The sequence below is a fragment of the Triticum aestivum genome, chromosome 1B, assembly GCF_018294505.1.
Source record: "Triticum aestivum cultivar Chinese Spring chromosome 1B, IWGSC CS RefSeq v2.1, whole genome shotgun sequence".
NCBI lineage: Eukaryota > Viridiplantae > Streptophyta > Magnoliopsida > Poales > Poaceae > Triticum > Triticum aestivum.
Genome location: NC_057795.1, coordinates 7,248,077 through 7,271,578, shown reverse-complemented (window position 1 = coordinate 7,271,578; position 23,502 = coordinate 7,248,077).

Genomic DNA, 23,502 nt, shown 5'->3' with positions numbered 1-23,502 from the left:
TGAAACTTGGATAAATTTCCTTGTACAATGGTGTCTGTCTTCACCCTGTAGTTTGGAGCCTTCCCAAGGATGCTGTGAGTTTCTTGGATAACAAATAGGCCTCCCTGATGGCTGCTCCACAATTGCTTGTACAGATGAACTGAACTGTAGTGCAATCGCTCTTGATTGAGAACTATTGGGGGCTGCAGCAGTACTGTTTGTTGTCGGGTTGAGCTGCATTGTTGAATTACATCCGAGGCTGAGACGATATGATCTGGATTTGGTTTGCTACAGATATCGTCAGAGTCAGTGGCTTAGCCTTCATTTTACAGTTGTGTTCGCAGTAGCCCCGCAGGCCAGTAGTGTTATACGAGTAGATATCTCAATAACCTGCACCACATTTCCTCTGAAGATGATTTACCCTTTTCTTTTTTAGAGAAAAAGAAGATGATTTACCCTAGCTAGCTAGGCCGAGAAACTGTCTGTAGTCCATAGTTTGGAGCCTGCTGAAGAATTTTTACTCTGGTGGCTGGCTAGGGGAATACTGACTTGTAATTGCTTATACTACAACTGAGCTCTAGATGTTCCCGATCGAGAATTGTTGTATGCTCGGCGTCGAGTCGAGCATCGCTGAATCACATCCAAGGCCGGCTGGGACTATTTGCTGTGGATTTGGTTTGCTGATGGTACTTCAGGTGTGTACAACAGGGTCAGCAGTTTAGTCTTCCAATAAATGCTGGTTACAAGTGACACGTGTCAAGATGGCCTCCTTTTCACCGACAGTTAAGATACCAGGATTTTTCTTGTTTGCACGTGGTTACCTTGTCGAACGAATCTTTTTTTTAGAATACTTGTCAAACGATGTGTAGCATCTCTGTTTTTGAAATGAGGTCACAGTATTTGGTAGTGTTTGCTTGCTAACCTAATTAGCTCTTTAACGATGCTGCCTGACGCGTGTGCCAATTTTATACGTGTGCTCTTGTTCTTACAGTAGGCTAATCTCAGTCCTATGCCCGTGTGTACAAGCTATATGACTTTATCTCTGCACACGCATGCTTCAGTACAAGTTTATTTATGATTTATTTTTTCTGTGACCCATACTATTTATTCTAGATTTTGTTACATGCTGTGCCATGTATGCCTATTGCCTAGTAGTGCCATTTCAACATGCCCATGTTTGTGCATTTGCTACCTTTATTAGCACATGGCCAGATAAAGCAATTCAAAGAACTTGGTGGTCATGATGCAAATGTACTTAGAGCACTCTGTTATTAGTTTATTACCTTCTAGTCAAGTGATTGTACTTAATTACGAACAAAACTAGCATAACATGCATGTGAATTCATCTACTGCATGGAATTAGTTATGGTGGATCATACAAGACTAACCCGTTTCCATATACTATATGTGATACCTGTTCGACTACTCACTCGTTCTTCATAAACTTATCGCCATTCTTTTAATCAACCAAGTTCCCTTCAACCAAACACAATATTTTCTTCACTTTGTTTGTGGCGAGGGATCATAAACTATCACACAAGTACGATAGTAAAACATGATTCAGTAATCCAGTCACATGATTAAAAGACATGATAAACAGTTCTTGCTTTATTAACACATACCGCATTCTCACCGCTTGTTTTCCCCCAAAACCGAATATTCAAGTTCCTTTTAGAAAAGGAGGTTGAAACCACCGGCCTCTGCATCCAGTGATACACACAACCATTTTTATTATATTATTCAACAAAGTATAACAAAATAAACACATGAATCAACCCAAAGCTACCTTCTCGATGACATCTGTCGCTACACCTACAAGCTTGATAATGTTTCCTGACCTCGCACAAATGCACACCATCTAATCAGGTGGCCGCGCTAAGACGCCCAATGGTGAGTCAAGACTCAAGAGCACCAGCCGGTTAATAGACCCTCAACGCGCACCGCATGCGCATGTTCTAAAATCCGGTGCAACCATCTTCCACCGTCTCATCTTCATGTGACTAAACATGCAAGCAGAATGGTCATATAATATGAGTTTGTAATCTAGTCACATGACAAAAAAGAATGTTTTTGCTTATACCAAATTACTAGTACTCACATGATAAAGAAATGATGAACGAGTTTGACACACCTTTATTAATAATTATCACGGGAACGATATGATGTCTTCAAAAGGGAGTCGAAAACATAGCTAAATGAGGCCGTTCCCACTTTCACACATCTTTTATGATGCAATGGACTTGGAGTGATGGTACGTATGGGCAGAACTAGAATTTCATGCATATCAAGTTCTTCTACTCTTTTAAGTTGGTCAATGTGGATAATTCAAGACAAAACTGTTTGCAAATGCAATTTTCCTTTGAGGAAAGACTCATTCAAACTTGTTGCCATTTTTTTCATGTGAGTTGACTTCAATATAACATAGCATTTTCCATACGTTTTTGTTTGGTAAGGAATCATATATGAACTATAGTCGCTGGCACCACACCTTGCATATTTTTTTCCGAAGCCTCACTCTGTAAGCGTTGTCTGTACATCAGCACTGCTGTACAGTATGAGCCAAAGTGAATTTTTATCTTGTTGTTCGGTTGTGTGATTTGATCCAGTTGGGAATTTTTTTGGTGATAGCACTACTATACTATTTTTTCTCTCAGTTGGTTAGTTGGTTAGTGGTTGGTTAAATTGGACAATGCCTTGTGATTGCTTCTGCAACTGTACAGTAATGCAGTCGCTCTCGATCGAGTGTTGTTGCGGCCTGTAGTGTAGGGCGACTGCTTGGCGTCGAGTCGAGTCGGGCATGGTTGAATCACATCCCAGGATGGCCAAGATGATCAGGTCTGGATTTAGTTTTCTGCTGCTCCTTTGGGCGGGTGTGTACAACAGGGGTCAGCAGTTTAGCTTTCCCTGTCCTCTGTCCAGTGTTCTCCGTAGCCAAATGTTCACTAGTACAACACGGGTGTGTACATGCTTGCTGCTTGGGATGGAGGACCGATGACGGGTGGAAGTGAAAGAGTGGGCCGCGGTTGCAGATATGCACACCGATGAAGAAGCAATGGAGTATTATGTAAGATTTTGTGTCCTTTGATTACTTCTGGTACTGCTTAAGTTGATTTACAAGTGTTTTGAGAAGCTTAAGTTTCTTTACAGGCTCCTGTAGTCAATCAGTCAGCCCTCTGCTTTTGTAGACTACTAGTGTTATTAGTGAATACTAGTAATGATCTTCACACGAAATTCATGTTTCTCTGCCAACTATGTCTGTACCAGTAGCTATACCAGTTTACGTTAGACCGTAACCTGTTTGTTCAATTATTTAATCCCAAACAAGCATATATGAAGGTGTGCAGCTAGTGATGTTCACTTTGGTAGTGTTGCAGCTCCTGTGGATTCATATATGAAGGAATCCTTTTGGTTGGTGGGGTGAAGGAAGAAACTGAAGTTGTGCAACTATGGTTAGCTACGTGGTTGCGTGGAAAAAGAAATACACTGTTAGCTCCCGAGCACCGTCAGGCACAAAGTCGCCTTTGCCAGTGGAACCTGCCGCCAGAGAAGACCATTGCATATCGCCACGCGAGAGGAGGTCCATGTTTCTCTGATATGCATGTAACGCTATTAGGAAAAGACCTACTAATGACGCACCTGTTTTGGCTACTAATGGCGCACTACAAGTGCACCATTAGTACCACGTCACTAGTATATTTTAGTAATGGCGCACCACAGGTGCGCCATTAGTATATGGTATACTAATGGCGCACCACATAGTGCGTCACTACTAACCCTTAGGTGCTCCACTGGTATTTCCTCCGGGTGCGCCACTGATAGCCTTATAGGTGCGCCACTAGTAATAAAGGAAGGTGCGACACTAATAAGGGCTTAAATGCGCCACTAGTAATGTATTTGGAAAACAAAAAAAAATCCAAATTTACAGAAAACAACCTATAAGGAAAAATAATTTAAAAACAAAAAATGAAATAGAATCATAATTTTTATTATAGTAAGAATATTACAATGTCTTTACAAGTATCCAATAAAAGGAAAATTGCAAGGAAATAAAAGAAAATCCTAAAACTAATCTTCTAGTAATCTTTTTTTTCTTTTTCTTCACTTTATCCCTGCAAAATGTAACAAAATAAACAGAAAGGCAAACAAACTATTTATAACATGTCAATACTGTCATTTTTTATGCAGAACTAGATATGAGCATATATTTCCAGAATTACATGGTGTGAATATTGCATGAGTAAGATTATAATGGAAATGAATTTTGATAGGAGCCCACTTTCCACGAGTATTTATCTGACAGAGCTAAATAATCACGGCATTTACCTTTTGATAATATTATTATACTATACTACCAGTATACTACTCCACTTGGATTTTTTAGATGAGCAGATCTGAGATAGACATCTGTTCAAGTGGCTATAGGTAGGCTTGAAGAATTCTCATCGGTTCAAGTGGCTACAGGTAGTCGCACACCTGGAATATAGACTACTAGTACTATTTGAGAAGAAAACAAGAGCAAATCTGAATGTACTAGTCAGATCCGATCACATTGAGCTAGAAAGAAAATTCATCAGGAAACAGATGGCCGGCGACTTACTTCCAGACGTTGAGGATCTCGTTGTGCCCGGCGAAGACGCTGCGGAGCGCGTCGCGGACGGACTGCTCACAGCGATAGCTGACGCAGATGAACTTGTTGTCCTGCAGGTAGTCCAGCAGCCAGGAATTAAAGATAGGAGGGCTAGAACTGAAAGAACTAACATCTTAGAAAGCGACAAGAGATAATTCATATATGCAAAATACATATGAAGTGGTCTTCACCAAATTTGTTGAAACATGAACGAAATGTTTTAGCAGTACCAATGATACATGTCAAATTAATTGTTCCTGTCATGACAATGTAAAAGTAGTACTTGCATGCCAATGAAGACTTGCTAGTGTCAGATTCTATGAGGTTCAGGACATGTATAATTATGCCAAGTTCACTTGTAATGCCATTATTCATGATCTGAACTTTATCCTCCACAAAATAAAATAACAGTTGATCCATGCGAATGATACTTAATTTTGAAGCTACTGTTAATCTATAAACTGAATATAAAGTGAGTTTATAAATTCAGAAACAAAAAATTCAGTTAGGCTACCGTTAACTGAATTTTGGAGTGTATACTTAACAAAGGCTTCATTTGAATGTACAGTCAAATTAAAAAAATGTGTTCATGGGGCAGGAGCACTAAGAACTGAAAGAAAAAAGTGCAGAAAAAAGCTACTGAAAAACAATATCAGAAGTAGTGCAGACGCTGTTGAGGCGCTGACTGAACCATTGATGGTACCACCACTCTTCTTTTTTGTGTCCATTAGCGTGACAGTGAGGTTACAATCTTTAATTAACAGTGCAGTATCTGTATAAACTATAAAAAATAACTACACTGCCTGGTTTTCATCCAAATAAGAAAACAAAGCACATGCGATTTTTTCCACATATTCACATCATTGATACATGATGACATTTGATCGAGTGATGCAGTGGTGGAAGAATAGAGTAATTGTTGTCCATCAGCTCATAAATGATTAATTATTACCTGCTTGAGGATAGGGATGGCACACTTTTCTCTTAGAGCGAAAGCATCAGAGTAGATTATTAACTGCTTGAAATACGGCCCAAATCCATACCTGAGATAACAAAAATACATGAGAAAAGCATTCTGGATCTCTCCGATTTGCACAACATACAGGATGTGCGACATCTGAACTTATGACAGGAGGGAGCCACCTATCAATCTTGGGGCTTCCTCGCTCGCCATGGCTGGGCACCATCATCCTCTGCTGCTTCACCATCATCCTCTCCTCCAACAAGGACCTGCGTAGGACTCGTACAGAGATATTTTTTAACGCATCATACACAGATATAAATCATCTGAATCAAAAGCAAGCTGCATCTAGTTCATCAAATGTTAGATGTACAGAATTTGATCATACACTGCAATGCAAACCATTCAACCACGAAGTAGTTAGAGCTAGTGATTTCAATTCTCTACCATGATGCATGCATGTATGCCTGCAACAAACCGCCAGACTAATTAAGCATTGAGGTAGGCTACATAATCCAATACTAGGTAGCCGCTACGTAGTTAAGTCTGGACAGAGAGTCAGAGACTGGGACGAACACGTACATGGGAAGGAGCAGGAGACGCAGGGCCTTATCTTCCCAACCTCCGACCAGATTAGTGGTGTTTAAGGCCGCCTTAGAGCTCCAGCGGTACCTCCCCTGCAGGCAAACAGAGCAATAGGCAAAAATCAGATGTGCAGATCGATTCAGATGCAGGATTAATGCGGGAGAGGCGCAGTACCATCCGGGATGAGCGCCATGGATGCAGAGGAGGAGGAGGACGGCCGCGCGTCCCCCGTTGCCGAACTTGGTGCAGAACAACGCGGAGGCTGCTTCCTCTCCTGGCGCGTGGACGTGGAGAAGAAACCACCCTCCACCGGCGCCATCGCCTGCGGCACCTTGGCCTTGCCGCCGGATCCGCTGCCTTTCATCGATCATGGGCCAGCTCAACGACGACGAGGATCTGGAAGCCCGGCTATGGCCGTGGCGGCTGGATCTGGGGCCTTGGGGTGGCGGGGAGCTCCTCCTCTTGCAGCTCGATGACCTCCACACCCCGGAGCAACGCCCCCGCCGGAGGACGTGGTCACTAGCTCTCCTCTGGATCTGGTGAGGAGGGTTGGGGAAGGAGCAAACCACGGCTCCATGCCCTGGATCTGGTGTGAGGGAGGAGGAAGGGGGCTCGCCATGGTCGGGAGTGAGAGGAAGATGCGGGCGGCCGGGGCTTCCCGATCTAGATCGAAGTCGAGGGAGGTGGGTGGGTGTGTCAGGAGGAAGGGGAGGGAAGAGAACGTGACTAGAGGGAGGGGATAAGGGTTATAGCAATGGCGTACTGGTAGGGGTGCGCCATACGTATAGATAGCAATGGCGCATCTCTTACTGCACCATTACTAGTTAAAACTAGTAATGACGCATTTTTCCCTGGTGCGCCACTGCTAAGTCTGGAGAGGTGTGTGGGGCCAGGACAAAACTACTAATGGCGCACCACACACCAGGTGCGTCATTAGTAATATGGCCACTAATGGCGCACCCATATCTGGTGCGCCACTGCTATATAGCAGTGGCGCACCACATACATGGTGCGCCATTAATGTCCATATTAGCTATAGCCGTTTTTGTAGTAGTGTAATAACAACTAATTAACGTCAGATATGTATGGTGCCCATCACATGGAAGATATGTCGTTCTGAAAAGGGAGCTGACAACATAGCAAAAATGAGTTGGTTCCCACATTTCACACATCTTTCATTATGCAATGGACTTGGAGTGATGATACGTATGAGCAGAACTAGGATAGCATGCATATGAGGTTCTTCTACTCTTGCAAGTTGGTTACTGTGGATAATTCAAGCGCAAAGTTACAAATAGATGGAAAAGATAAGGGGTACCACATAGCCTAAGCTACAGAAAACCACACTATTGTTCATGTTGCTCTTGTTGGAATTAATCACATCTTGCATGTACTAATTAGCCGGGTAGGACTAGTTTTAGTGGCCGAGTCGGTTAGCTGCTGGTACCAGCCTAGCTACTACTATATATACATGTAAACCCCCGTGTAAACTTAAAAAAAAACGCGAGTTGAGGCAATAAAGAAATCACCAGGAACGATACGTTCCTGTAGCAATACATCAATTGCGCGTGCATGCAGGCGTCTGCTTCTGGCCGGCTGGCCGTCGTGTCTGTACGTGTGTTGTTTTGTGTTGCTTGCAGCAACTACGGCGTCTGATCGATCAAGGGCAAGATTAGCTAAAGGAAGCTAGCTTTACACTACCGGTGGATCGATTAGATGAGGTCAACTTCTTGTGGTGTGGTGCCGTCTCGACGTAAGAGAAACTCGACGGGACTACATGGGCAAGGAGCGGCTCAAGTCAGCTCGTCGTCGTCGAAAGTACTCGGCATCGGGACTGGGCCAACAGCTCTCCCATTTCATTCATGGATTGTCAATGTCGCTCACCTAAAAAAAATGGACTACAATGCATCAACGATCACTGTCGATGTTTCGTGTAGTCAAATCAATCGTTGTATTCAGAAAAGTTGAAGTCATGGTCACAGTGAGTACATCGTGGCGAGTGAATAGTCACCGAGCCCAGGTGCATGCATATGTTTTGCGAGACGACTTGCCAAGCGGCCGGTTAGGTCAGTCCCTGCAATTGTTCGACTCCAATTCATCACAGTCCAAGAATCTGGTTCACTTCACACTGATGGTTGCTGGTTTCTGGGCAGATGGCCTTTTTAGGAAAGCCTCAAGTTGTTGACAACTTTGATGTAGCCTGCGGAAGGATCTTGTGATAGCAGGCCTCCCCGATGGCTGCTGCTCTGCCCGGGGAATGACCTGTGATTGCTTCTGCAGTTGTACTATACTGCAGTAGCTGTAGCTATCCATCGAGAATAATTTGGGACTGCTTGGTGTGAGTCGAGTTGAGCATCGCTGAATCGCCGGCCAAGACAATCTGCTCTGGATGTGGTTTCCTGCTGCTTCTTTGGGTTGCTGTATACAACATGCGGGGGTCAGCAGCAGTTTAATAGTCTTCCTGTTTGCTGATGTAGCCCAGTAGGTGCTGTAGATACTAGCTAGGCTCGAGTGCTGCAAGCTAGGTTCAAAATTGCTCGGGGTCCTTCTCATTTCTAGAACAACAAGGATGTCTTCACAAATATCATGACATGTTATGTGATCCTACACACCATCGTATCATCATTGAGGATGAGAGGGATATTCCAAGCCCCATGACCACGAAAATGTTGGCTGAACTATCAGGCCTAGCAGGCACACAAACCGCATTCAAGCATTTCTTAAGGTGTACAAAAGAAAATTGAAGACATGACCTCTCATGACCAGCCATGTGAGCATCTCATTGAGCATCACTGACAACTAGCTAGGAGATGGTGTGTCAATGTTTATTTCAAATTCATTTACTGTTACCTGGAAATTTAGTTTCATTGGATTTTTAGTTGTATTTTTATTATTTGTTAATTTGGATTATATGTTGTACTTGGATTAATGTTTTTTAATAATGTTTGCTGAAGTATTCAATTGTTTCATCTAAATGGGACTATAGACTAGAAACAAGAAAACAAAAAAATATATGGAACCCACATTATGACGATTCTGTGTTTGGGCGCAGCCTCCAAAAAACTATGGAGGCTATGAATATGGCATGCTAGAGTTACTAGTGATGTGACCCCCCCTTCCCCCGCGCATGCCAATGATAATGTATTTTGCGCATGCCACCGGTAACCGTTCTTTTATTCTTTTAGTAGTGCAACTCGGCAGCATTGGCAGGTCTACAACTGCACACGGTGTGACAAGAGACCCGACGGTAGGGCATAGGCAGCACGACAACACACCACCATCATCGCCACATTGTCGGGCTTATGGTCATACACGGCAGTGTAGGACACCAGCGGCAGAGAGCCAGGAGAACAACAATGGGGGAAGAATGCACGAGTAGAAGACGCCATGTCAATGATGGGCTAGGGCAGTCGGCTGTGTCAACGTCTTGGTGACGGAGGTGAGCAGACTACGCTAGCTTGGCATGTATGATGTGTGGCTCGACAGCATCCCCGACGATGACTTCTCATCAAGGTGACGACCCATGATGTATGGTGTCATGCTAACCGAGGCAAAACGGGAAGCGACGGTGTAGACTCGGGTGACGTGGGAGACTCTCAATGGTGGGAGGGAGGAGAATGGGAGGGAGATGAGCGGTAGCTAGGCGGTCCAAGTGGCGGAGAAGATTTGGTTGAGAGGTGCTCAACAGTGATACATAAGGGAGGGGAGGAGAGGGTTTGGGTCAGGGGACGGTTGGTTGAGCGGTGTTATAACACCCCTTGAGGTCACTATTGAAAAGCTAGCAAGTTGGCTGCTTAATGGTGTCACCGCTCATGGGCTAAACTTGGGAACCGATCTGTGATGGCGATCTATCAGTGATATGGCGTCCCGAGCAAGGGTAAACCGCAACCATTGGCTAGTCATCTAGTGGCCCATCAGTGTTGACTAACCAGCATAGCCATCCCCGTGTCATTGCTTATCGGTCGTTGTTGTCTCTTTAGTGCTACTATCATCACTGACAAGTGGTTACTAACTATTTCGTGCTGATGTGTCAAACGTAACATTATTTGTAGTAGTGATCCCTCTAAACGGTCAAAAGTACATCTAGGGAGTAGTTCGCCAAGTGCGCAACGTGATGTCGCGCATGTCTCAATGGTATGTCAAAATAGACAAGCAACCGTTAAGCACGGATAAGGATTTTCTATAAACAAAGAACAAATGAGGATGAAAGCATGTGCAATTTGTTAAACAAATAAAAAAATATTCTTTTAGTTTTCATAACTTGGTATTGAATTAAACTATATGATACATGGCGTGTTGCTATGGAGTTGTTCGCAATATATTTCAATAGAAGTTGGTTTATATAACACAAATATTTGAATGATTAATATATAAATTAATAAGATATGTTGTATGTGATCATTTTATATTGGAAGAATATATTTATGAATAATATGAGAAGCACAATATGTATAATGAAAAACTTTTCCCATGCATGCTGTGGTGGCCTCTTCATAAGGTGACACTATGGTGAGATAAGATGTGTACATGTTGAGATCAATAGCTGTTTTCCATGCATGTTGAGGTGGTCCTTTCAAGATGTGGCATGTGTGGCGAGGTGACATCTCAGCATGTTAAAATAAATAGGGGTAATCGTGATCAACTACTACTAAATATATATAGTTAGATATAGTACTAATTGTCGGTTCAGTTAGCTAGGTGTTTTGATAGAATGCAAACAAGAGGGAATAGTTAGCTGTTGGTATTGGAACATGGAAATGATTTTTTGTTTCATGTGCCAGGAATTTCGAAATGACTTCATGCGATACTAATGGATGACGGTTAGAGCAACACGTTACTTGTGTAACACTAGTAGAAAAGGGGACATTTGTCCCGGTTCGTAAGGGCCTTTAGTCCCGGTTCTTGAACTGAGACTAAAGGGTCGTTACTAATGCTTCTACCCTTTAGTCCCGGTTCTAACACGAACCGGGACAGATGTGCCTCCACATGGCCGGTGCGCCTAGCCCAGGCAGGAGGGCCTTTGGTCCCGGTTGGTGGCACCAACCGGGACCAAAAGGCATCCACGCGTCAGCATTTCATTGGCCGTGGTTTTTTTTTTGAAAGGGGGGGGGGTTGGGGGTTTTGGGGGGTTAATTTAGGTGTTTAATATATTGTGTTAGCTAGCTAATTAATAGAGAGAAGTGTCCTCTCTTATGTCCATGCTTGGTCGACGCTACGTACTGTACATAGAGAGGCCCTCGACACATTAGCTAGTAAGAAAATGAAGGGAACCATTAAGTACAGAAGTTCGTCATGCATACCGAGAGAAGTGATCAATCGACCTCTCCTTCTCCGAGAGATTGGTCAAACAACAAGTTTTCGTATTATCTATCCGACGCTACTGGCTACATACATAGCATTTGAAATCCCGTCATTTGAAATCAATTTGCACATGATATTCTCCGGCTTTATTGATGACGTGCTCAAGAAAGAATCCCGTCAATTCCTCTTGAATTGCTTTCATGCGATCTTGTTCTAGGAGTTCATCCCGCATCTGCCACGTCTAATTTGAAGAAGGGGGTTAATACATATATGAATGAAACTCAACAGAAATGATGGTGTAATAAAATGAAATTGTGAATATTATTGCTTACGCACTTCATATTGTCTTTTAGAGTAGCCCCGCTTATTTTTCAAAGTCGCGTTGTAGATGAACTCGCACACGTAGTATCCACAGAAATCATTCCCTAGTTCCTGCCACAAGCACTTTACGAGAAATAGAGGTCAATCGAACTGATAATGAAGCATTATAAATGGCATTGATGAAAGTACAACTATAGAATCAACGAGAGATGCGCGCAACTAGCTAGCTAGTAATACTTACTTTCGGGTATGTATATCGCAGCTCCTTCGGCAGTCCCGGAACTTCTGCGGTGAACTGTTTCCAAACCCTGGAAGACAAAGAAAATAATTATTATTACTTGAGATATCAGGAAATGAACAAAAAGTTGTCGATGTGATGCGGTAAATTATCAACTGAACTTACTTGTTGAGCATTTTAGTCATGTCCGCATAGGTTTGGGGATCTTTTCGTCTCGAGTCTAAGACGTTTACTACTGCCCGCTCAAGCTTAATCTCCAGAAGAACATAGTGGAATCTGCGCACGCATGCATAACTCATCAATTACATTACTATAACCTCGCTCGAGTAATAAGGAAAACCGAATATGCACACGACAGTAACACTCACTTGAAGTTGTAAGGAAAGAGTATTAAATCTTTGTTTGGATTTTTGATCAACGATTGCAGCAAGTACCCCTCGGCCTCTTCGGCGTCCTTTTCAACCAGAAATTCATCTATGATATTTGTGTTAATGAACTCAATATCATACACTTTTTGTTTTTTGCACTCGACGATCTTCAATCTGCATAATATAGTGAGGATAATTAATTATAAATACATGCAATGAAAGAGCCGAGCTATATATAGAGACTTAATGACTTAATTATAAATACATTTTATTTTTTCTTCTTCTCCTCTATTCATTTCTTCTTCTCCTCTTCTTTTTCTTCTTTTTTCCTCTTCTTATTTATTTCTCCTTTTCTTCCTCTCCTCTTCTTCTCCTTTCTTCCTCTTCTTATTTTCCTTTTTCCTCCCCTTCTTTTTCTTCTTCTTCTTCCTTCTTCCTTCTTCTTCTTTTCTTCATTTTCCTTATTTTACTTTTTCCTCTACACTAACCTAAAATGCACTAACCTAAAATCGATATCTACTAACAACGTAAATAAAAAATTAATACATATATTAAAAACATATATAATCAAAAAAATGCTATGAACATTATATTCATACATAGATAGCCACATCCATTCATCATATAGCTACCAAATACATATATACATTATATATATGAAAAAAATGCATATATACACATATACAAAAAAAATACACATATATACACATACAAACACATATATACACATATATACACATATACACAAAAAATGCATATATACACATATACACAAAAAAATGCAGGGCAGGGGCGGCGGCGCGGCGGCCGCGCAGGGCAGGGGCGGCGGCACGGCGGCCGCGCAGGGGCGCGGGATGGGAGGGGCACGGGAGCATGTGCTCACAGGGGGCGGCGGCGATGGCGAAGGCGAGCAGCCTGACGGCGTCGGTGGCAGCGGCGACAGCGAAGGCGAGCAGCCTGACGGCGTCGGTGGCGACAGCGACGGCAAGGTGGAGCAGGGGCGTCGGGTGGCGACGGCGACGAGGAGGAGCAGGGGGTGCCGGGGAAGAAGTGGGGGATTTGGTCCAAAACTACTAAGTGCTGTATATATATCAAGAGCATTGGTACCGGTTCGTGACACCAACCGGGACTAATACACCATTTAGTCCCGGTTGGTGGCACCAACCAGGACCAAAGTTCTCTTTTCAGCAGCCCAAAGGGCGGTAAGCGGCGGCCTTTGGTCCCGGTTGGTGTCACGAACCGGGACTAAAGGGTGGGCATTGGTACCGGTTGGTGCCACGAACTGGGACCAATGCACCCCTTTAGTCCCGGTTGCTGCCGCCAATGGGGACCAAAGGCCCCTGCGCTGCCCGCGTCGCGGCCAAAATTTAGTCCCACCTCGCTAGTTCAGAGGGGCTCGGAGTGGTTTATAAGCCCTGCTGCGGCTACCCTCTCGAGCTCCTCTCAAATGCAGGCTTACGGGCCTAATCTCACACTATGCTGCTGTGGGCCAATTGGGCCTACTGCAGGCCTAAATCCTGGCCCAGGTTGGGTTTCTAGTCGTATTCAGGCCGTGGTGGCCCAATAGGTGGCAACTTTTTTATTTTTTTCCCAGTTTTTTTGTTTTATTTTTTGCATTATTTATTTTCTTTTATTTTTTGCTTTATTTTTTAATTCTTTTTGCTTTTAAGTCAGAAAAATTATAAACTTTAGTTAGTGCCATTAGTTTTAGAAAAATTATTTTGTTTTTTTGTTTTATTTGTTGCTTTATTTATTTTATTTTGTTTCTACTTACAACAAAATACTTATTGTTGCTATTTTTATTTATTTTATTAAAGTTTATGTTTAATTATTATTTTTAAGTCACAAAAATTATAAACTTTCTGTTAGTGCCATTAGTTTTCAAATTTGAATTCTTTGAAATTTGTGTGAATCACAAGTCTGTGATTAACTTTACTAAAAAAATGAATATGGATGCACCTATAGAGAAAAAAGGTCCAGATGAACCGGGACCAATGGCCCACGTGGCTGCCCTCTTGAGAGTGTTCTTGGTGAGAACATAGTTGACAATAGCGAACCGGGATTAATGGTATTATGAGGGCCGAACCATAAGACATTAAAGCATTTCAAATGAACTCTAAAAAAGTTGAAAGTTGTTATGGTATCATAATTTCACGCACATAGCATGTGCATGTACAAAACAGACAATGGCATCATACTCGTCTATTACAAAGTTGGCATGGTATCATCATAATAGTTGCGGGAGAAAGTCTTCACTTTTTCTTCGCTTGTGTCATTTGCTTATTGCACCGTAACCATGGATAATCTTCATCGTTTATCAGGATGCTGGGGTCAGCCTTGACTTTGAAGGGAGGAATTTCATGGAACTTTTCATAATCTTCAGACATGTCTGTCTTGGCCTCCACTCCCACGATGTCCCTTTTGCCTAAAAGAACTATGTGGCGCTTTGGCTCATCGTATGATGTATTCGCTTCCTTATCTTTTCTTTTTCTCGGTTGTTGGGGAACGTTGCAGAAAATTAAAAATTTTCCTACGGTTTCACCAAGATCCATCTATGAGTTCATCTAAGCAACGAGTCATGGGAAAGAGATTGCATCTACATACCACTTGTAGATCGCGTGCGGAAGTGTTCAAGGGAACGGGGATGATGGAGTCGTACTCGCCGTGATCCAAATCACTGATGACCAAGAGCTGAACAGACAACACCTCCGCGTTCAACACACGTACGGGACAGACGACGTTTCCTCCTTCTTGATCCAGCAAGGGGGAAGGAGAGGTTGAGGAAGAAGGCTCCAGCAGCAGCACGACGGCGTGGTGTTGGTGGAGAGGCAGTACTCCGACAGGGCTTCGCCAAGCGCTAACGAAGGAGGAGAGGTGTTGGGAGGGGAGGGGCTACGCCTTGGATCAGCTATTCAACCCTCCCCTCACCCCTCTATTTATAGGGGAAGGGGAAAGGGGGCCGGCCCCCTCTAGATGAGATCTAGAGGGGGGGCGGCGGCCAGGGAGGGGGCTTGCCCCCCAAGCAAAGGGGGTGCGCCCTCCTTAGGGTTCCCCCCAAACCCTAGGCGCATGGGCCCAAAGGGGGGGGCGCCTAGCCCTCCAGGGGCTGGTTCCCTGCCCCATGTGGCCCATGAGGCCCTCCGAGAGGGGTGGCCCCTCCCGGTGGACCCCCGGAACCCTTCCGGTGGCCCCGGTACAATACCGATATGCCCCTGAAACTTTCCGGTGTCCGCATGACAACTTCCCATATATAAATCTTTACCTCCGGACCCTTCCGGAACTCCTCGTGACGTCCGGGATCTCATCCGGGACTCCGAACAACATTCGGTAATCACATACAAGTCTTCCTAATAACCCTAGCGTCACCGAACCTTAAGTGTGTAGACCCTACGGGTTCGGGAGACACGCAGACATGACCGAGACGGCTCTCCGATCAATAACCAACAGCGGGATCTGGATACCCATGTTGGCTCCCACATGCTCCTCGATGATGTCATCGGATGAACCACGATGTTGAGGATTCAAGCAACCCCGTATACTATTCCCTTTGTCAATCGGTACGTTATATGCCCGAGACTCGATCGTCGGTATCCCAATACCTCGTTCAGTCTCGTTACCGGCAAGTCACTTTACTCGTACCGTAATGCATGATCCCGTGACCAAACACTTGGTCACTTTGAGCTCATTATGATGATGCATTACCGAGTGGGCCCAGAGATACCTTTCCATCATACGGAGTGACAAATCCCAGTCTTGATCCGTGTCAACCCAACAGACACTTTCTGAGATACCTGTAGTGCACCTTTATAGTCACCCAGTTACGTTGTGACGTTTGGTACACCCAAAGCACTCCTACGGTATCCGGGAGTTACACGATCTCATGGTCTAAGGAAGAGATACTTGACATTGGAAAAGCTCTAGCAAAACGAACTACACGATCTTGTGCTATGCTTAGGATTGGGTCTTGTCCATCACATCATTCTCCTAATGATGTGATCCCGTTGTCAACGACATCTAATGTCCATAGTCAGGAAACCATGACTATCTGTTGACCAACGAGCTAGTCAACTAGAGGCTTACTAGGGACGTATTGTGGTCTATGTATTCACACGTGTATTACGATTTCCGGATAATACAATTATAGCATGAATAAAAGACAATTATCATGAACAAGGAAATATAATAATAATGCTTTTATTATTGCCTCTAGGGCATATTTCCAACAGTCTCCCACTTGCACTAGAGTCAATAATCTAGTTACATTGTGATGAATCGAACACCCATAGAGTTCTGGTGTTGATCATGTTTTGCTCGCGAGAGAGGTTTAGTCAACGGATCTGCGACATTCAGATCCGTATGTACTTTGCAAATATCTATGTCTCCATCTTGAACATTTTCACGGATGGAGTTGAAGCGACGCTTGATGTGCCTGGTCTTCTTGTGAAACCTGGGCTCCTTGGCAAGGGCAATAGCTCCAGTGTTGTCACAGAAGAGTTTGATCGGCCCCGACGCATTGGGTATGACTCCTAGGTCGGTGATGAACTCCTTCACCCAAATTGCTTCATGCGCTGCCTCCGAGGCTGCCATGTACTCCGCTTCACATGTAGATCCCGCCACGACGCTCTGCTTGCAGCTGCACCAGCTTACTGCTCCACCATTCAACATATACACGTATCCGGTTTGTGACTTAGAGTCATCCAGATCTGTGTCGAAGCTAGCGTCGACGTAACCCTTTACGACGAGCTCTTAGTCACCTCCATAAACGAGAAACATGTCCTTTGTCCTTTTCAGGTACTTCAGGATATTCTTGACCGCTGTCCAGTGTTCCTTGCCGGGATTACTTTGGTACCTACCTACCAAACTTACGGCAAGGTTTACATCAGGTCTGGTACACAGCATGGCATACATAATAGATCCTATGGCTGAGGCATAGGGGATGACACTCATCTCTTCTTTATCTTTTGCCGTGGTCGGGCATTGAGCCGAGCTCAATCTCACACCTTGCAATACAGGCAAGAATCCCTTCTTGGACTGATCCATTTTGAACTTCTTCAAAATCTTATCAAGGTATGTGCTTTGTGAAAGACCTATGAGGCATCTCGATCTATCCCTATAGATCTTGATGCCTAATATGTAAGCAGCTTCTCCAAGGTCCTTCATTAAAAACACTTATTCAAGTAGGCCTTAATGCTGTCCAAGAATTTTATATCATTTCCCATTAAAAGTATGTCATCTACATATAATATGAGAAATGCTACGGAGCTCCCACTCACTTTCTTGTAAACGCAGGCTTCTCCATAAGTCGGCATAAACCCAAACGCTTTGATCATCTCATCAAAGCGAATGTTCCAACTCCGAGATGCTTGCACCAGCCCATAAATGGATCGCTGGAGCTTGCACACTTTGTTAACATTCTTAGGATCGACAAAACCCTCCGGCTGCATCATATACAGTTCTTCCTTAAGATGCCCGTTAAGGAATGCCGTTTTGACGTCCATCTGCCATATCTCATAATCATAGTATGCGACAATTGCTAACATGATTCGGATGGACTTAAGCTTCGCTACGGGAGAGAAAGTCTCATCGTAGTCAATCCCTTGAACTTGCCGATAACCCTTAGCGACAAGTCGAGCTTTATAGATGGTACATTACCATCCGCGTCCGTCTTCTTCTTAAAGATCCATTTGTTTTCTATCGCTCGCCGATCATCGGGCAAGTCAGTCAAAGTCCATACTTTGTTTTCATACATGGATTCTATCTCGGATTTCATGGCTTCTAGCCATTTATTGGAATCTGGGCCCGCCATCGCTTCTTCATAGTTCGAAGGTTCACCGTTGTCTAACAACATGATTTCCAAGACAGGGTTGCCATACCACTCTGGTGTGGAACGTGTCCTTGTGGACCTACGAAGTTCAGTAGCAACTTGATCAGAAGTACCTTGATCATCATCATTAATTTCCTCTCCAGTCGGTGTAGGCACCACAGGAACATTTTCCTGAGCTGCACTACTTTCCGGTTCAAGAGGTAGTACTTCATCGAGTTCTACTTTCCTCCCACTTACTCCTTTCGAGAGAAACTCTTTTTCCAGAAAGGATCCGTTCTTGGCAACAAAGATCTTGCCCTCGGATCTTAAGTAGAAGGTATACCCAATGGTTTCCTTAGGGTATCCTATGAAGACGCATTTTTCCGACTTGGGTTCGAGCTTTTCAGGTTGAAGTTTCTTGACATAAGCATCGCATCCCCAAACTTTTAGAAACGACAGCTTAGGTTTCTTCCCAAACCATAATTCATATGGTGTCGTCTCAACGGATTTAGACGGTGCCCTATTTAAAGTGAATGTAGCTGTCTCTAGAGCGTATCCCCAAAATGATAGCGGTAAATCGGTAAGAGACATCATAGATCGCACCATATCCAATAGAGTGCGATTACGACGTTCGGACACACCGTTACGCTGAGGTGTTCCAGGCGGCGTGAGTTGTGAAACGATTCCACATTTTCTTAAGTGTGTACCAAATTCGTGACTTAAATATTCTCCTCCACGATCCGATCGTAAGAACTTTATATTTTGGTCATGTTGATTCTCTACTTTATTTTGAAATTCCTTGAACTTTTCAAAGGTCTCAGACTTGTGTTTCATCAAGTAGACATACCCATATCTACTCAAGTCATCAGTGAGAGTGAGAACATAACGATATCCTCCGCGAGCCTCAACGCTCATTGGACCACACACATCAGTATGTATGATTTCCAATAAGTTGGTTGCTCGCTCCATTGTTCCGGAGAACGGGGTCTTGGTCATTTTGCCCATGAGGCATGGTTCGCATGTGTCAAATGATTCATAATCTAGAGACTCTAAAAGTCCATCAGCATGGAGCTTCTTCATGCGCTTAACACCAATGTGACCAAGGAGGCAGTGCCACAAGTATGTGGGACTATCGTTATCAACTTTACATCTTTTGGTATTCACACTATGAATATGTGTAACGTTACATTCGAGATTCATTAAGAATAAACCATTGACCATCGGGGCATGATCATAAAACATATCTCTCATATAAATAGAACAACCATTATTCTCGGATTTAAATGAGTAGCCATCTCGTATCAAACGAGATCCAGATACAATGTTCATGCTCAAACTTGGCACTAAATAACAATTATTGAGGTTTAAAACTAATCCCGTAGGAAAATGTAGAGGTAGCGTGCCGACGGCGATCACATCGACCTTGGAACTATTCCCGACGCGCATCATCACCTCGTCCTTCGCCAGTCTCCGCTTATTCCGCAGCTCCTGTTGTGAGTTACAAATGTGAGCAACGGCACCGGTATCAAATACCCAGGAGTTACTACGAGTACTGGTAAGGTACACATCAATTACATGTATATCAAATATACCTTTAGTGTTGCCAGCCTTCTTGTCCGCTAAGTATTTGGGACAGTTCCGCTTCCAGTGACCCTTTCCCTTGCAATAAAAGCACTCAGTCTCAGGCTTGGGTCCATTCTTTGACTTCTTCCCGGCAACTGGCTTACCAGGCGCGGCAACATCTTTGCCGTCCTTCTTGAAGTTCTTCTTACCCTTGCCCTTCTTAAACTTAGTGGTCTTATTGACCATCAACACTTGATGTTCTTTCTTGATTTCAACCTCTGCTGACTTCAACATTGAGAATACTTCAGGAATGGTCTTCACCATCCCCTGCATATTGTAGTTCAACACAAAGCTCTTGTAGCTCGGTGGGAGCGACTGAAGGATTCTGTCAATGACCGCCTCTTCCGGGAGATTGATCTCCAACTAGGACAGGTGGTTGTGCAACCCAGACATTTTGAGTATGTGCTCACTGACAGAACTGTTTTCCTCCATCTTACAACTATAGAACTTGTCGGAGACTTCATATCTCTCGACCCGGGCATGAGCTTGGAAAACCATTTCAGCTCCTTGAACATCTCATATGCTCCGTGCTTCTCAAAACGCTTTTGGAGCCCCGGTTCTAAGCTGTAAATCATGCCACACTGAACGAGGGAGTAATCATCAGCGCGTGATTGCCAAGTGTTCATAACGTCTTGGTTCTCTGGGATGGGTGCTTCACCTAGCGGTGCATCTAGGACATAATCTTTCTTGGCTGCTATGATGATGATCCTCAGGTTCCGGACCCAGTCCGAATAGTTGCTGCCATCATCTTTCAGCTTGGTTTTCTCTAGGAACGCGTTGAAGTTCATGTTGACATGAGCGTTGGCCATTTGATCTACAAGACATATTTTGCAAAAGTTTTAGACTAAGTTCATGATAATTAAGTTCATCTAATCAAATTATTTAATGAACTCCCACTCAGATTAGACATCCCTCTAGTCATCTAAGTGTTACACGATCCGAGTCGACTAGGCCGTGTCCGATTATCACGTGAGACGGACTAGTCATCATCGGTGAACATCTCCATGTTGATCGTATCTTCCATACCACTCATGTTCGACCTTTCGGTCTCTGTGTTCCGAGGCCATGTCTGTACATGCTAGGCTCGTCAAGTTAACCCTAAGTGTTCTGCATGTGTAAATCTGTCTTACACCCATTGTATGTGAACGTAAGGATCTATCACACCCGATCATCACGTGGTGCTTCGAAACGACGAACTTTAGCAACGGTGCACAGTTAGGGGGAACACTTTCTTGAAATTATTATAAGGGATCATCTTATTTACTACCGTCGTTCTAAGTAAACAAGATGCATAAAACATAATAAACATCACATGCAATTATAGAGTAGTGACATGATATGGCCAATATCATATAGCTCCTTCGATCTCCATCTTCGGGGCTCCATGATCATCTTCGTCACCGGCATGACACCATGATCTCCATCATCATGATCTCCATCATTGTGTCTTCATGAGGTTGTCACGCCAACGACTACTTCTACTTCTATGGCTAACGCATTTAGCAATAAAGTAAATTAATTTACATGGCGTTCTTCAATGACACGCAGGTCATACAAAAATAAAGACAACTCCTATAGCTCCTGCCGGTTGTCATACTCATCAACATGCAAGTCGTGATTCCTATTATAAGAACATGATCTCATACATCACAATATATCATTCATCATTCATCACAACTTCTGGCCATATCATATCACATGACAATTGCTGCAAAAACAAGTTAGACGTCCTCTAATTGTTGTTGCATCTTTTACGTGGCTGCAATTGGGTTCTAGCAAGAACGTTTTCGTACCTACGAATAACCACAACGTGATTTTGTCAACTTCTATTTACTCTTCATAACGACCCTTTTCATCTAATCCGCTCCAACTAAAGTAGGAGAGACAGACACCCGCTAGCCACCTTATGCAACTAGTGCATGTCAGTCGGTGGAACCTGTCTCACGTAAGCGTACGTGTAAGGTCGGTCCGGGCCGCTTCATCCCACAATACCACTGAAGCAAGAAAAGACTAGTAGAGGCAAGCAAGTTGACAAGATCTACGCCCACAACAAAATTGTGTTCTACTCGTGCAATAGGGAACTACGCATAGATCTAGCTCATGATGCCACTGTTGGGGAACGTTGCAGAAAATTAAAATTTTTCCTACAGTTTCACCAAGATCCATCTATGAGTTCATCTAAGCAACGAGTCATGGGAGAGAGATTGCATCTACATACCACTTGTAGATCGCGTGCGGAAGCGTTCAAGGGAACGGGGATGATGGAGTCGTACTCGCTGTGATCCAAATCACCGATGACCAAGTGCTGAACGGACAGCACCTCCACGTTCAACACACGTACGGAACGGACGACGTCTCCTCCTTCTTGATCCAGCAAGGGGGAAGGAGAGGTTGAGGAAGAAGGCTCCAGCAGCAGCACGACGGTGTGGTGTTGGTTGAGAGGCAGTACTCCGACAAGGCTTTGCCAAGCGCTAACGGAGGAGGAGAGGTGTTGGGGAGGGGAGGGGCTGCGCCTTGGATCAGGTATTCAGCCCTCCCCTCACCCCTCTATTTATAAGGGAAGGGGAAAGGGGGCCGGCCCCCTCTAGATGAGATCTAGAGGGGGGACGGCGGCCAGGGAGGGGGCTTGCCCCCCAAGCAAAGGGGGTGCGCCCCCCTTAGGGTTCCCCCCAAACCCTAGGCGCATGGGCCCAAAGGGGGGGGGCACCCAGCCCTCCAGGGGCTGGTTCCCTGCCCCATGCGGCCCATGAGGCCCTCCGAGAGGGGTGGCCCCTCCTGGTGGACCCCCGGAACTCTTCCGGTGGCCCCGGTACAATACCGATATGCCCCCGAAACTTTTCGGTGTCCGCATAACAACTTCCCATATATAAATCTGTACCTCCGGACCCTTCCGAAACTCCTCGTGATGTCCGGGATCTCATCCAGCACTCTGAACAACATTCGGTAATCACATACAAGTCTTCCTAATAACCCTAGCGTCACCGAACCTTAAGTGTGTAGACCCTACGGGTTCGGGAGACACGCAGACATGACCGAGACGGCTCTCCAGTCAATAACCAACAGCGGGATCTGGATACCCATGTTGGCTCCCACATGCTCCTCGATGATGTCATCGGATGAACCACGATGTCGAGGATTCAAGCAACACCGTATACTATTCCCTTTGTCAATCGGTATGTTACATGCCCGAGACTCGATCATCGGTATCCCAATACCTCGTTTAGTCTCGTTACCGGCAAGTCACTTTACTCGTACCGTAATGCATGATCCCGTGACCAAACACTTGGTCACTTTGAGCTCATTATGATGATGCATTACCGAGTGGGCCCAGAGATACCTCTCCGTCATACGGAGTGACAAATCCCAGTCTCGATACGTGTCAACCCAACAGACACTTTTGGAGATACCTGTAGTGCACCTTTATAGTCACCCATTTACGTTGTGACGTTTGGTACACCCAAAGCTCTCCTACGGTATCCCGGAGTTACACGATCTCATGGTCTAAGGAAGAGATACTTGACATTGGAAAAGCTCTAGCAAAACGAACTACACGATCTTGTGCTATGCTTAGGAATGGGTCTTGTCCATCACATCATTCTCCTAATGATGTGATCCCGTTGTCAACGACATCTAATGTCCATAGTCAGGAAACCATGACTATCTGTTGACCAACGAGCTAGTCAACTAGAGGCTTAC